The sequence below is a fragment of the Peromyscus californicus genome, unplaced genomic scaffold (genome assembly GCF_007827085.1).
Source record: "Peromyscus californicus insignis strain IS unplaced genomic scaffold, ASM782708v3 Scaffold_11__1_contigs__length_118956290, whole genome shotgun sequence".
Taxonomy (NCBI): Eukaryota; Metazoa; Chordata; class Mammalia; order Rodentia; family Cricetidae; genus Peromyscus; species Peromyscus californicus.
The window spans coordinates 72,033,564-72,047,324 of record NW_026294402.1 but is presented as its reverse complement, the minus strand read 5'-3'; the positions used below and the strand labels follow the sequence as shown (position 1 = coordinate 72,047,324).

The 13,761-nt window shown below is 40.8% G+C and overlaps 1 protein-coding gene across 2 annotated transcripts in view; it reads left to right on the top strand.

Moving 5' to 3' along the window:
* Mlip (muscular LMNA interacting protein) overlaps positions 1–13,761 on the top strand; it is a 231,365-nt gene that overhangs the window by 75,062 nt on the left and 142,542 nt on the right. The window lies entirely within an intron of this gene.

Genomic DNA, 13,761 nt, shown 5'->3' with positions numbered 1-13,761 from the left:
TGATGGAGACAGTACAGTTCATAGAATGCTCACTATTTGACCCTTCACAGGAACATTTGCCAATTCCTGAGAATCATTTAATGAGATATTTATGAGTCCCCTGCATAATGAAGCCTCTCATCTCATTGTCTCCCTCTATTTTTTTATGTTGGAGCATTTTCACTTTTTCAGTTCCCTCAGACCCTATCAGCAGTGTCCATTGGTGCCTTCACCTATGTGAGGCTTGACGATGAGTTCTGGGTATTTTCTTCAACCCTGATACTCTTCCAGGAAATATATTTGCCTTGTTTCTGGAATTTTAAAAAACACATTTCCAAAGATCAAACAAAGAATTTTTGGCCTACACCAATAAGAGTTCCTATTAACTGATAATTTTTCCTATGTCTGTGGCCTAAAAATATATCCCTCATTTCTGCCCCCTGTGGACTCTGAATGTATCTTAAAGTAAATTGGATTCACTGAGAAACTTAGCATCCGTTTCTTCTCTCAGTTACAAATTCACAGAGAGATCTGTCTCTCCTTTTAAAGTGGTTTCCCTAGCAACAGAACCACCCTGAAAATGATCAGAGTAGTTTGTCATTTTTGAAGTCTGACTTCCTGACAAAGCCGCCTGACTCAGGGGGATGTGGAAAACATCATCTAAACACAAACACTTCCAAAACATGCCAATGGTGAATTACAGATGGAAAGTACACTGAGGTGACTTCTCTGTAGATCACATGTCAGCCCCCATCAGCACCACCCTCCTCCACCAACTGGCAAAGGGAAATATCTCTTGAAGTATCTATCTTTGTAGCAGAGAACAGATGGGGGTGATTCTTAAAGTGGATCAATTACCATAAAGATGTATTCTGGGCAGCAGTGGGTAGATGGGAGGGAAGACAGCAGCAGGCACATGAAGTGAACTCACTGTGTGATTGCTCAACCTTGCTTATCTCCAGGCTAAAATAAACACGTTGGTCACCAAAGACACATCCTGGGAACACAGACACTGGTCTTACAGACAGGGAAGAAATGAGAACAACCTGGGTCTTATTGAGTTCCCAGACTGCCTTTCATTTGTTTTACTACCTTTACAATGGTATGAATAAGAATACTTAGTGTGTATCCCTGGCACTCCCCCAACACTGCACTGATGTGTTATTTTCCAGTGATCAGTCAGAACCACATTCATTTTGGGTTTCCTTCCTTTCTGCAATCCTATTCCAGCTCTTGTAACTAGAATACAATGGAGAGGATGTAGAGTAACTGGTATGGAAAGATGGGTACAGTAAATATCTCTGCTTTTTAATATAGTTCTCTTCTACCCATTAACAAAAGTGAGAAAAAGATTTATAAAACTTACTGAAAATGTTGAGATATATAGTGGCCCCCAAATGGGCATATAGTCAAAGACGACAGAAAAACAGAGTGGATGCCCCAAATAGGGGCTCATCAAAGTTCTAATGAGTTTGCACTATTGTTGTAAGATGAATGACTGAAAAATGAGCAGCATTGTCCTGCTTGCTGGCATTCAGAGCATGTTTGGAGGTCCTAGCAGCATCCAGCATGGTGGTAAGCATCTATAGACTTACCCGACAAAAAACAAAACAAAACATGTCTGAACAGCAAGGGTCTTAACTTTTATGCTATGCTCTGAGTGCCCATTGCTGGGAGTAGAAGAGAATTCTTTGAAAGAGATTTTTTTTTCCTTATAAAGGCACTTTTGAATACCTTTGTTGAGATGCAAGGGGATTAATTTCCTGAACTTGATACAGATCATATTTCTTAAGTTAGTTATAGAAGAAACTAAAATGAAGGGTTCTGTAAATATTCAGCAAGAGTAGATTATATGTAGGCTTAATATTAAAACTAATATTTTGGAAAGTGAGTCTAGATACTATGGTGGTCACAAAGACATGGAACACAGTTCCTTTTTGAGAAAGATCTTGCTGTTGAACCAAGTTTCTACCTGATGCTTTTTTGGCAGTGCCTCCACTGCAGAATGATACTTTGTTGAGTTCACAGCACCCCTGTGTAGCCCATGCCAGGTAAAGCATTGACTACTTTGGCTGGTTACCATATGCTTTCATTTGGCAATGCTTCAAACCAGCACATAATAGGAGATATATCCATTAGGGAAATCTTAAGTTCCCTGCTCAGCCCAGACTTTGGTGGATCTGCATTCCAATTCATTTTTTCCTTTGTCCTACTCTGTTTCTGTCCCCTTGTGATGGTTAATCTTAACTGTCCACTTGATTGGATTAAGAACCACTAGGAGATTAGTAAAGTGCACTTTGGGGGATCCTGGGAATATGTTTATGAAGGTATTTGAAGAGAGGATTAGATCACAAGGACTCTTTCTTGCCTAATGAATAGATTCATCTATTGATTTATCCTCAGTATGATGACATTATTGGAGATGGTGAAAAGTAGGAAGTCTCCAGGGATAGATCTTGCTCAGGTTAATTCTTTTGTGTTTCCTATTTTCCATGAAGTGGACAACTCTCTGCCATAAGCTTCTATCATCGTGATGTTCTGCCCATGTACATTGGGGCAAGGGACCAGAGGCTATGTTCTCTGAAATTTGGCACTAAGTCCTTTAAATCTGTGGCTTAGGCCTTTGGGTTACATCAATGCAAAAGCAAGTCATGTACCCCATCCTCTCACCTGCATTGATTTACTCCTCAGAAATAACTGGCATCCTGAATGTGTCTCGACTTTGGTTCTTGCATACCTGGGTATTAAGTAATTCCAGAGGTGAGGTGGTCCTCTGGGGATTACTGGTGAGGAGGGACAGAATACGCATGCTACAGTGCATTCACAAGAGAGGAAGATGTTTAATCAGTTAAAAAATCTGAGTGGCCTCCACACATCCATGATTTATTTTGGTAGAATAAGGTAGGAAAGTGAAAGATAATAATCGGCACTAGTGGTGGCGCTGGTTACCAGTGGAAAAGTCATGAGCCACAGCCATGACTACCAGAGTTACAGAGAGCTTTATTAGGAGGGAAAGGGGGGGAGGAGGGAGAGAGGGGAGCCAGGCCTGGGGGGAGGGAGCAGAGCAGAGCAGGGGGCAGAGAGCAGAGAACAAAAAGAGAGGGTCGGGGTCTAAGTCCAGCTTTTTAAGGTGCAGATTGTGACCACGCTGTGTGTAAGTAGTCACCAGCGCCTGCTGATGAGGTAAGACGCCACACCCCGAGCTGCACATGTGCGGGAGTGAGGGCAGGATCCTAACAGACAGTGTTGGAAGTGCCAAGGCAATAACACAGAGGCAGTCAAAGGATACAGTGAAGCTATGACAAGACTCTCCTGGCTGGACACAAGGCTGCACAGTAGGCAGCAGTTAGAAATCAAACTATTGTTAACTAACTTCAGATTAGCTATGGCTGTAGACAACAGAGAAAACAACAGGGAAAGATTTACTTCTCTTTCCCATTAAATGATTGAAGTTCTGGCATAATCAGTTCTGAGATTTTTTTTTTTCTTTTTGTGGTTTCATCATTCTGTTATCTCTAGAGCGAAGCCCTGTCCTTAGGATCCAAAAAGGTTGTTGGACTTCTAGACACCATAACCAAATTCAAGATGCTAGAATGCAGGGTGAGATACAGACCGGCATACCATGTCATTTTAAAGAAGCTCGCTTCTAATCATGTCTCAGTGGTTTTCACTTGGCCACAGGGCCCTACATACTCATCAGGGTGGCTGCAGGAGATAACCTTCTAATGAGGCAGTGACGTTCACATCTTAACACAATTGTTTTTAAATTGCTCCTGAAATGTAATCTACTGTTTTGTATGATGAAAACATAAAAGATAAACCATGGTGTTTTAAACCAGAAGGTGGCAACAATATATTCCTCGAAATCACAGAGAGATTGTATGTGTGCTGAATGTCAAAAGACTGTAGTTCCGTCCCATGGGAGATCATTACTAATCATCTAAGATGTATGATGTGTTTCCCATGTACCAGACACTGTGCCACACTTTGTCATTGTGCTTGACAGAGCGTATGACATCATTTTTATGAATGACCTATTATAGCAGATAAATAAATAGAGGTTTCGAAAAGTGAAGAAAATTGATCAAGGCCACAAAACTCATGCCCTTCTAGAAAAGCCATGCCCTTCTAGAAAACTCATGTCCTTCTGGCCCCCACTTGCATTGTGGTGTTCATTTGAGGGTCCACAGGTGACATATCACACAAGAAAAACTGGGGGTCAGGGCGGATGTGGACGTCAGGATGGACTAAGAGATTCAGCCAGCGCTCTTATGTGTTGGAACTATGAGAGAAGAACATACGAAGTCAAGGAGGAAAGAACTCCAAAGATGGAAGCAGGTTGGGGGGGGGGGACATGTCAACGTTGTCTCTAGGAGGAAGGGACCCAGCAGAGTCCCTGGAAGAGAAGCAAAGAGGGAAATGTCGGGGAGGTCCAGAAGAAAGACTTCTGAAGAGGCAAAGGGTTGCAATCTTCCACAGCCCAGAGTTTTACAAAAGCAAGAAAAAGCCAATGGTTTGAGTAGTAGAAGGTTCTGTATTGATTACCATTAGAGTGGGATCAAAGGATCTGTTGGAACATGTGTGGCAGCTGTAATACTAATAAAAGCTGACAAGAGAGAGAATGAGAAGGGAATGCTGTGGACCAGGTGCTGTTCTGAGGGCTTGCTTGCATAGGGACACAGCCCCGTGGCATCACTGCTCTGACCATCTGTGTTACAGGTGGGAACAGTGAGCAGTGAGACAGTAGCCCATCCCAGGTCACACTGCTCTTCAGTGACAGAGCGGACTGCTGAATTCTTGCTTATGACTCTAGGAAAATGGATACGATTTTTGTTGCCATTGTTTCTTCACTTGCCTTTCTGTTTTGGTGTAGGATGTTGACCTCAGGGTCTGGTGAGACATATTATAGACTGTCGCAGAGCTGTGCTCCAACTAAGGGCTTCTGTGTTTTTATTTTTTGTAAAAGGATGGAAAAATCCCGTAGATTTCCCCCCAAGATGTAATAATATTGGGTGCATTTTCACAGGAAATATTATATGTATTTACTGATCACTTATTCTTCCCTTAAATAAAATGTCTTGAAGAGAAATATATTTTGATCTATTTTTTCTGCACCAGTCCTTCAAGGCTATATAACTATTATTTTAAAAATAATTTAAGTGAAATTCTAAATTCTTTTGGAAAATAATGCATTTTTATGTGTAAGCTTATTAAGACAATTCAAATGATACATTCTGGATCACAGTAAATGTCTCTGATAATAAAGAAGGCATTTTTATCTTTAGAGGAAAACATTTTACCAACTCTGCACCACAACAGTGCTCTTTTGTGTTTTGAATTCCTTCATGCCTACAGATTGCTCAAGTGAATGTCATTAGGACCTCTAGAACTTATTTACACATATTTGAAAGCTCCCCCATCTCCTACACAGTCATGCTGATAGGAGACACCCACCACGTGTATGTAGTCCGGCATGATACAGCAAGGGCAGCTGTTGGAATCTGAGGTTCATATATTGCTGTTCCACATCCCTAGCTCTTCTTGGACAACCAGATCAGTGCCATAATGTATTTTCAAAAGACCGGTAAGAGCTTCTTAAAATCTTTTCACCGTGATCATTGGAGGTATATATTTTTTTTAATAAAATAATATAATTGAGTTAAAAATAAAAAGCTGTTTCTTTTAAAACTTTGTGTATTAAATTTGGTAATAATTAAAATCATAGGATTTGAAGACAGTTGTTGCCTTGTTGTCTTACCAATCAATGGAATCATAAGTAAGGCTAAAGTCTCTTTTTTTTTTGGTTTTTCGAGACAGGGTTTCTCTGTGTAGCTTTGCGCCTCTCCTGGAACTCACTTGGTAGCCCAGGCTGGCCTCGAACTCACAGAGATCCGCCTGCCTCTGCCTCCCAAGTGCTGGGATTAAAGGCGTGCGCCACCACCGCCCGGCTAAAGTCTCTTTATACACAGACTTATAAAGGCAAAGATATCAAAGCAAAAAAGTCAATAGTGATTGATTTGGAAATAAAGAGAAATCAAAACAGTGATTTTTAAAGAAATGCACTTGTGATATATTCAGTACCAATGTTTGGATTATGTCATGGAGATGTTCTGGCTTTTACTATGCTCTCAGTGTCAAATTGCTAGTTGATTGGGAAACTGTTACATCATAGAGCAACAGCAACAAGTGTGATCCACAGCTGAGTGCTTATTGCATGAGGCTCGTGTTAGCAACACCCTGTGTTTATTTTTATTTAATTCTTACAGAAGTCCTAAGAGTTAAATAACCTGGTTTGTTTTAGGAAATGAAGAAGCCATTGTCATCCATTTTTAACAATGACTTTGTTTTCACTTATGGGCGAGGTTAATGTGTAGAGGTCCCTTTTTTTTCTTCCCAGGTGAGACGGTTGCTTTCAGTCCTTTTACGGTGTATTAAATACCTTTAAGCAATGTTATTCTGTTAGCTTGGAACTTTTCTTTTTCATATGCTACTTTTATTACTTCATTATATACCCTGAAAAAGCTAAGTAAAACATTTTCTCATGCCATCTTCTGTTTTATGCCTTGCTATCTCACCTTTGAAATATCATCTGTTTCTGATGTAGGCGACTTGTCTATCCCCGTAACATGGCTTGGGAGAGACAAGAGAGTGGCAGAGGGTGTTTAATTACATCTTTATCTGATTTACACCAACTAGTGAGTCCTGGGGGAGAAGTTTACCTCATGTCTTCTGGTCCTTAACTGCTGACACACAATACCTATCTTACCTTTCTTTGAGGTAAACACACACTACACACTCACTCAGCAACAAAGGACATCTACTAAGCCCGGGCACCAGGGGCAGAGTAACAACCCAAAGAGTCATCACTGACTCTGCCTCTATAGAAGCCTGCCTGACTTTTGTTTCCCAGAATGCTTTTCAAGCTTCAAGTACATGCTGACTAATCATGGATACAAGATGCAAGGAAACTTCTGTGTTTAAAATAAAACCCAGAGCTAAGGCCATTCTGATGTAACTTGATTTATATGCAAGTTCACACATATCTGGTTCATTGTTTACAAATGCACATATCTTCATGCAAAACAAAATTTCAGTGTAAATGGTGCACATGCACATAAAATTAAAGAATAAACCAAAGGTAATACGTGTTCTCTACATTGATGTTTGATTTCACCAATTTATTAACTGTGCTAATGGAAATAATGATGTTCAGAATCAGACTCAAATCCTAAAACAATCTATTATTAACTACTGATCTTTCATGAGTTAGTTAAATTCCATGAACTTTCATTCCTTTACTTATAAAATGATCATTAAAAAGTCTCAAACCTCATAGGATATCTGTGAACATTAAGTGAGATGACATTTAAGCCTCTAGCAAATACTCTACACACAGTGGCAACCCAATACTATTTTCTCTTTCTTTCAGGAATAAACACATGAGGTTTAGCATATATGTATATTAAAGATAAATGTTATTTGCTAAGAACTTTGGTAACTGACCATGTTGCACTTCCTACATTTGAAAGTTGCGTTTAATGGCTTTGGAACTCTTACCAATGACAATGAAGTTTTATTCTTGGGTGAGCTCTTCTCTATTTTAAATATGTGCTTCAAAACAACATAAATTACACTTATAGCTAGGATTAAACATGCAGACACTAAGTGTAACATCTATGAATGGCCTATGTAGTCCTATGAGCCGATAGTTATACTTTGACTACCAGGGGTTTAAGAAAAATATTCGTCTGAGCTCAATTCTCCTGGGTAGGAACCATGTTACAAACCAAATCCTCACAGTTATGGTGCTGTAATTTATCATGTTCTGTCACCTTTCTTATCACTGTTCTGTAAGTGAGCATGTCTAAGATAAGCTTCAGAAACAGGGAACAAAAGAAAGACAGCCCGACCCCGGCTTCTGGCAGGCAGGTGCAAGTGCAAATCCTCGCATGAATGCTGGTCAGCAAGGCCTTTAATCTTCTCCACACCCATTTTTCTTTCTTGTCTCATTAACATAATTCTCTTGATGCCTCGTGAGAAACATAACAGATGAAGCATTGAGTACCAAGAGCAATCTCATAAAGCCCACTAAGTGGCATGTCTGTGTTTTATATGTAGAGTGAAATCTGGTCTCTGGATGAGAGTTTGAGTTGGCCAGCATGCCAGACCATAGCTGCCAAGGAGCTCTGGTTTTGAGCAGGGAAGCTGCTTTCCCTAGCTTTCTTCATGCCCTGGGCCCCTCACACACACCACTTTGATGATGATTCCTTTCCTGTTTTTTTTTTTTTTTTTTGGTTTTTCGAGACAGGGTTTCTCTGTGTAGCTTTGCGCCTGTCCTGGGACTCACTTGGTAGCCCAGGCTGGCCTCGAACTCACAGAGATCCACCTGCCTCTGCCTCCCGAGTGCTGGGACTAAAGGCGTGTGCCACCACCGCCCGGCTCCTTTCCTGTGTTTTTAAAACACCGAAAAGTTTGTCACTTGGCGTGGGTTATGTTTTGTGTTGTGTCTTCAAAGTGAAAAAGAAAATATGGTGCTTCACTCCTGTACTCTGCAGACACTGAGGTTCTTGAAGTAGGTACCTCTGGATCGACATGAATACATACCATCACTCATTTAATAAACATGTGTTGACCTTTGGAAATGACAAGCACTATTTTAGGTGCTAGGGACATACAGGAACAAAACTGAGACATTTCCATGGTCTGTGTGATGTCTGAATAGGGGGAGCCAGATGCTTAAGAATTTGCTGTCCGGTATAAAATGTAGGACAGTGAGTTCAAGGTGAGAAGGGAGTGTACAGCAGGAGGCTTCTCAGGAACCATGCTGTCAGGGAAGCCTTAAGGTATGTGTTTAGAAAGAGTGACCTGTGTCAGAAATTGATACTCTCATGACATACATAAAATATCTGCCACACAATCCAAGTTACTGAAAGCTTAGCAGAGAGAAGAGAAGTATCTGGGGAGAAGCTTGTGGGAAGAATTCCAAGCCAAGCATGTAGGGCCTTAGATATTCATCCTATTCCAATTAAAAATCTCTCCTTCTCTCCCTCCTTCCGTGTGTGTGTGTGTGTGTGTGTGTGTGTGTGTGTGTGTGTGTCCACACACATGCCATGGTACATAGGTGGAGGTCAGAGGACAATCTTGACTGTCAGAAACAATATTGATAAATAGATTTAGCAGGGAGGGAGCTCACCACATCTTCCGTGTGGAGAAATGGTTCTTACCATTGGGCTCCTCTTTTAAATTCTTCTGTGGATGGGTCATATTTGTTTCATCTGAATATCTAGTTACATCAAAAACTCAGGTGTTGGATTTTGATCAGTGCCTTGAAATTTCTGGTACACTTTAATTAAGGAAGGGTGGTAATATATTTTTTAACTAGGAGGAGACAGCACAAGAAACCATAGCAGTAATGACGAATGCAGACACAACCTAATTGCTCAATCTGTACAAAGTCAAAATTGTGTGTTGGTGAGTTCTCCCAGGCTGTTGAGATGACATTGGACTTTGCTTGAAACATCGTGTACCTGTATATTGGGGTAATCCTGATTTGGATCATTATTATCAACTGTCACCCTAGAAGAAAATAATCCACACTCTTGGTATTTCTCATCATTAGAGGAGTAAAATCATCCAGGATGGAGACAGAATAACTGTGTCCTAATGTTGATGTCCAGAAACAGGACCAGGGAATGCAAAAACCAAGAGTGATTTTTCACCTTGCGATCTGAGACCAATTTCACGTGTGGCCTCAATTCAGCACCTCACTCTTTTCTCTCCTTTCCTTTACTCATCTTGATGTCATGTGTGAAAGCATCTTCTTCCTGAGACTATAGTGCTGTGGGATGGTCTGTATGTCAAATGTGTTGCTGATTGGTCAATAAATAAATCACTGATTGGCCCGTGGCCAGGCAGGAAGTATAGGCGGAACAAGGAGGAGAATAGAGCTGGGAAGTGGAAGGCTGAGTCAGAGAGACACTGCCAGCCGCCATGATGACAAACAGCATGTAAAGATGCCGGTAAGCCACGAGCCATGTGGCAAGGTATAGATTAATAGAAATGGATTAATTTAAGCTGTAAGAACAGTTAGCAAGAAGCCTGCCATGGCCATACAGTTTGAAACCAATGTAAGTCTCTGTGTTTACTTGGTCGGGTCTGAGTGGTTGTGGGACTGGCGGGTGGCAGAGATTTATCCTGACGGTGGGCCAGGCAGGAAAACTCTAGCTTCTTCCTGAGACTATAGCCCTTGTTTGTGATGTCACTTGTGAAGGCATTTCCTTCTTAAGATGATGCACCTGGTTGGCAGTAGGGTGTGTGTCTCCCAGTGTGTAGAAGAGTGCATACCATTCACCAGATGTTTAAGGAGGTAAGTGAATGGAGTGCTACTGTGTGCATGTGATCAAGCACAGAGCCCAAGAATAGACAAATGGATGTCAGAATGGCCTTTGCAGGTGAAATCTCTTCAGTCATAAGTGTCTTGGCCAACTTTCAGTGGGCTCATCTATTATTTTTTTCCAACTCGATTCTTATATCAGGAAGAGACATAATTAATTCCATATTATTTATTTTAAAAGTAGTATCTTACGAATCTTTCATCTCAGAAGAACTGCAGCAATATTTATATAGTAAGAAAGGTAGAATTCTGCACTGAAACCATGCTGACTCCCCATGGGAGACCTCGATTTGGGGGATATGGGGATGCCGGGTAGCTTGGGAAAGAGGGCTGGGGGGGTGGGAGGAGGGAGGAGGGGGGTCTGTGGATAACATGAATGAGTAGAAAATTTCTTAATAAAGAAAAATAAAATTAAAAAAAAAGAAAGGTAAAGGATATCTGTTTCCACCATAAGCGGTGCCGGATGATAAAGAGAGTTTAGAATTGGAGGTGTCTGTTGTGAACATTAATAAACCACACTTTCTTTTGGAGAAAGATTGTCTAGCAGAGTAGTTTTGGTCCTTGGTGGGAGAGAGATCATTGTAAGTTTATATTTATAAAAAGTTTATGGTCCATGTAGCGAACCTAAATGGTTCTTCTTGACCAGAAGAAAAGCAGCTATAATTGTAGGTGGCACTCTACCATGCTCCTCCCCTCAAGTAAATGATAACATTAGGATCTAGAGGTTTTTTTTCCCCCTTTGATCAGGGGCCCCCATTTTCTGGCCAAGTGAAAATGGTTTCTATAGAAATTATTCTAAACTCACGTACTCTTTGGAGCTATATGTGTAACTAACCAGATGGCTGACAAATGTTGCTGAAATGCATGGCTTTTAAGTTTTTATTTTAAGTAAAAATTGTGACTTCTGGCGCTGAAATAGTCTTAACAGCATGAATTATTTTTTAATAAAACAATAAAAGAAAATTATTTGAGAAAAGTTGCTGAAAGATACATGAAAATAGCAAATTCACAGGTTGAATGTTCTCATGTTACCAAGTGCTCCAAGGAAGGCTTTGGACAGAGCTAAAGACAGAGGCTAAAACATTTCCTTTTCCAAATTTGTGTCTAATGGCCTGCCTTGTTTTATGCTTGGGGAAGAGAATGGGAGCAAGGTAAGACCATAGTGAGAAGAGCAGAGTGACATATAAAACAAGAGCACTGGAATTGTCAAATTTACTTAGAATAAATGGAACCATTGAGTAAAGACTAGACCTCACTGGCCCAGGATCCACAGACTAGAATTCAGAGATGAGTGTGTCTACAACTCAGTGGTAGGCACTCTTTGAGGTTTTGTTCATTACATAAAAGTATATATATGCAGCTCTTCATCCTTATTCCATTCTGCAGAAAGTTAAAATACCTGATTTGGTGATCTAGATTTGACCTGCTTTTCTGGTCCTATGTGTAAGGCAAATCTTAAATGGTCTTATTAATAATAATAATAAAAAAAACCCAGAGCCAGATATTGGGGTGAATTCCAAAAGTATCTCCACTGAACTGCTGTTCTAAAACCTAAAAGCTTAAAAGCCTCTAGTTCCTGGTCCTCACACCTTATATACCTTTCTGTTTCTGCCATCACTTCCTGGGATTAAAGGCATGTGTCTTTCCCAAGCAAGACATGAGATCTCAAGTCCTGGGATTAAAGCTTTGTGTCTTTCCCAAGCAAAGACATAAGATCTCAAGTGCTGGGATTAAAGGTGTGTGCCACCATGTCAGGCTGTTTCCAGTGTGGCCTTGAACTCACAGAGATCCCGATGGATCTCTGCCTCTGGAGTGTTGGGATTAAGGGTGTGTGCCATCACTGTCTGGCCTCTACATCTAATTTAGTGGCTGTTCTGATCTCTGACCCCAAATAAGTTTTATTAGGGTACACAGTATATTGGAGGACACAATATATCGTCACATGTATGAGCCTTTATTCTCACTCATGTTATTTATAAGGTTAAAAAAACCATAATGCCGCGAGGAGTCACACGCATGGAGTATTGCCTGACACAGAGCTGTGGGCTCCCCAAGCTTAATCTAACTATAACCCTCTGTGGCACAATGCTGTACTTCTCCACATTCCACATGTGAGCAGTTCAGAACTTCTCTGAGGTCCTCTGGCCAATGTTCTGACTTGTGTCCCATGTTTTGTGACTGTTCCTGCCACTCTCTCCTCTTGCTGCTCCAACAAGGGCTTCCTTAAAGCTCTTCTACCCGCTAAATAAGTTCTCCTAAAGCCAGCAGGACACCATTTCCCCATTCCTGGTATAGCCAAATTATTGCAATTAATTCACTGCAAGTATCTGTGACCTTGTGAACTTTGAACTCAGTAGAAGGCCTCCGTGCTGGTTAGTTTCTGTCAATTTGACACAAACTAGAATCGCCTGAGAAGAATCAACTTCAATTGGGGAAATGCTTCCATTATATTGTCCTGTAGTGAAGTCTGTGTGGCATTTTCTTGATTGTGTATTGATATCACAGGGTCCAGTCCACTATGAGCAGTGCCACCCCTGGACAGGTGGTCCTAGGAGGTATAAGAGAGTTCGTGGTATGGGAGCCTGGAAGCAAGCCAGTAGGCAATGTTCCCCCATGGTGACTGTCCTGAGTTCCCTCAGTGGTGGACTGCAATCAGGATCTGTGAGCCAAATAAACCTTTTCCTCCCCAAGTTGCTTTTGGTCATGGTGTTTATCAGAGCAACAGAGAAGTGAAGCAGAACAGCAACACACCAGAAACAGGGCACAACCAGACCACGAAGCTTGTTGAAAATGCAGGTGCGGAGACTCTGTTGCAGAACCCCTCAAACAGAAGCTGCAGTTTGAAATGTGCCCCAGATGGTGTGGTGTGCAGTGATCTGCAAGAACTATAGGATGGGAGTCCTTTTCAGAACTCTCTTCCCTTTCTATCTATGTTATTTATATACCAGATTTATTTTCTCAGAGAGAATGAAAGGTTTTTGGCATCACATACACGTTACCTCTTGTGTATCCATAAGTGTAAATGTCAGAAGATATATGTTTCTAGTGATGCAACAGCACTTACATTCAGAAATTTAGCCCATTTCTAGGTCAAGATGTACGAATGTTGTTTACAATAGCTTTCCCGCTTCTTAATAAAATCACTTTGAATAATTATTGTACTCATGATTTTCATAAATTCAGGCTTTTGACAATGTTGAAAGTGTTAAATGCTGTAACTGTACATGAAATAAAACCTTCATTCCTTCGCATAGCATTCAGTATATACTCAGCACCTTCCACACCGCATCTTTCACTGCCTATGCAGAAATATAGATAGTAAAGATTTGTAGAAAAAAATCAATGCTTAGAAAATAGAAATATTCAAAGCTGATGACTACAGCCAATCT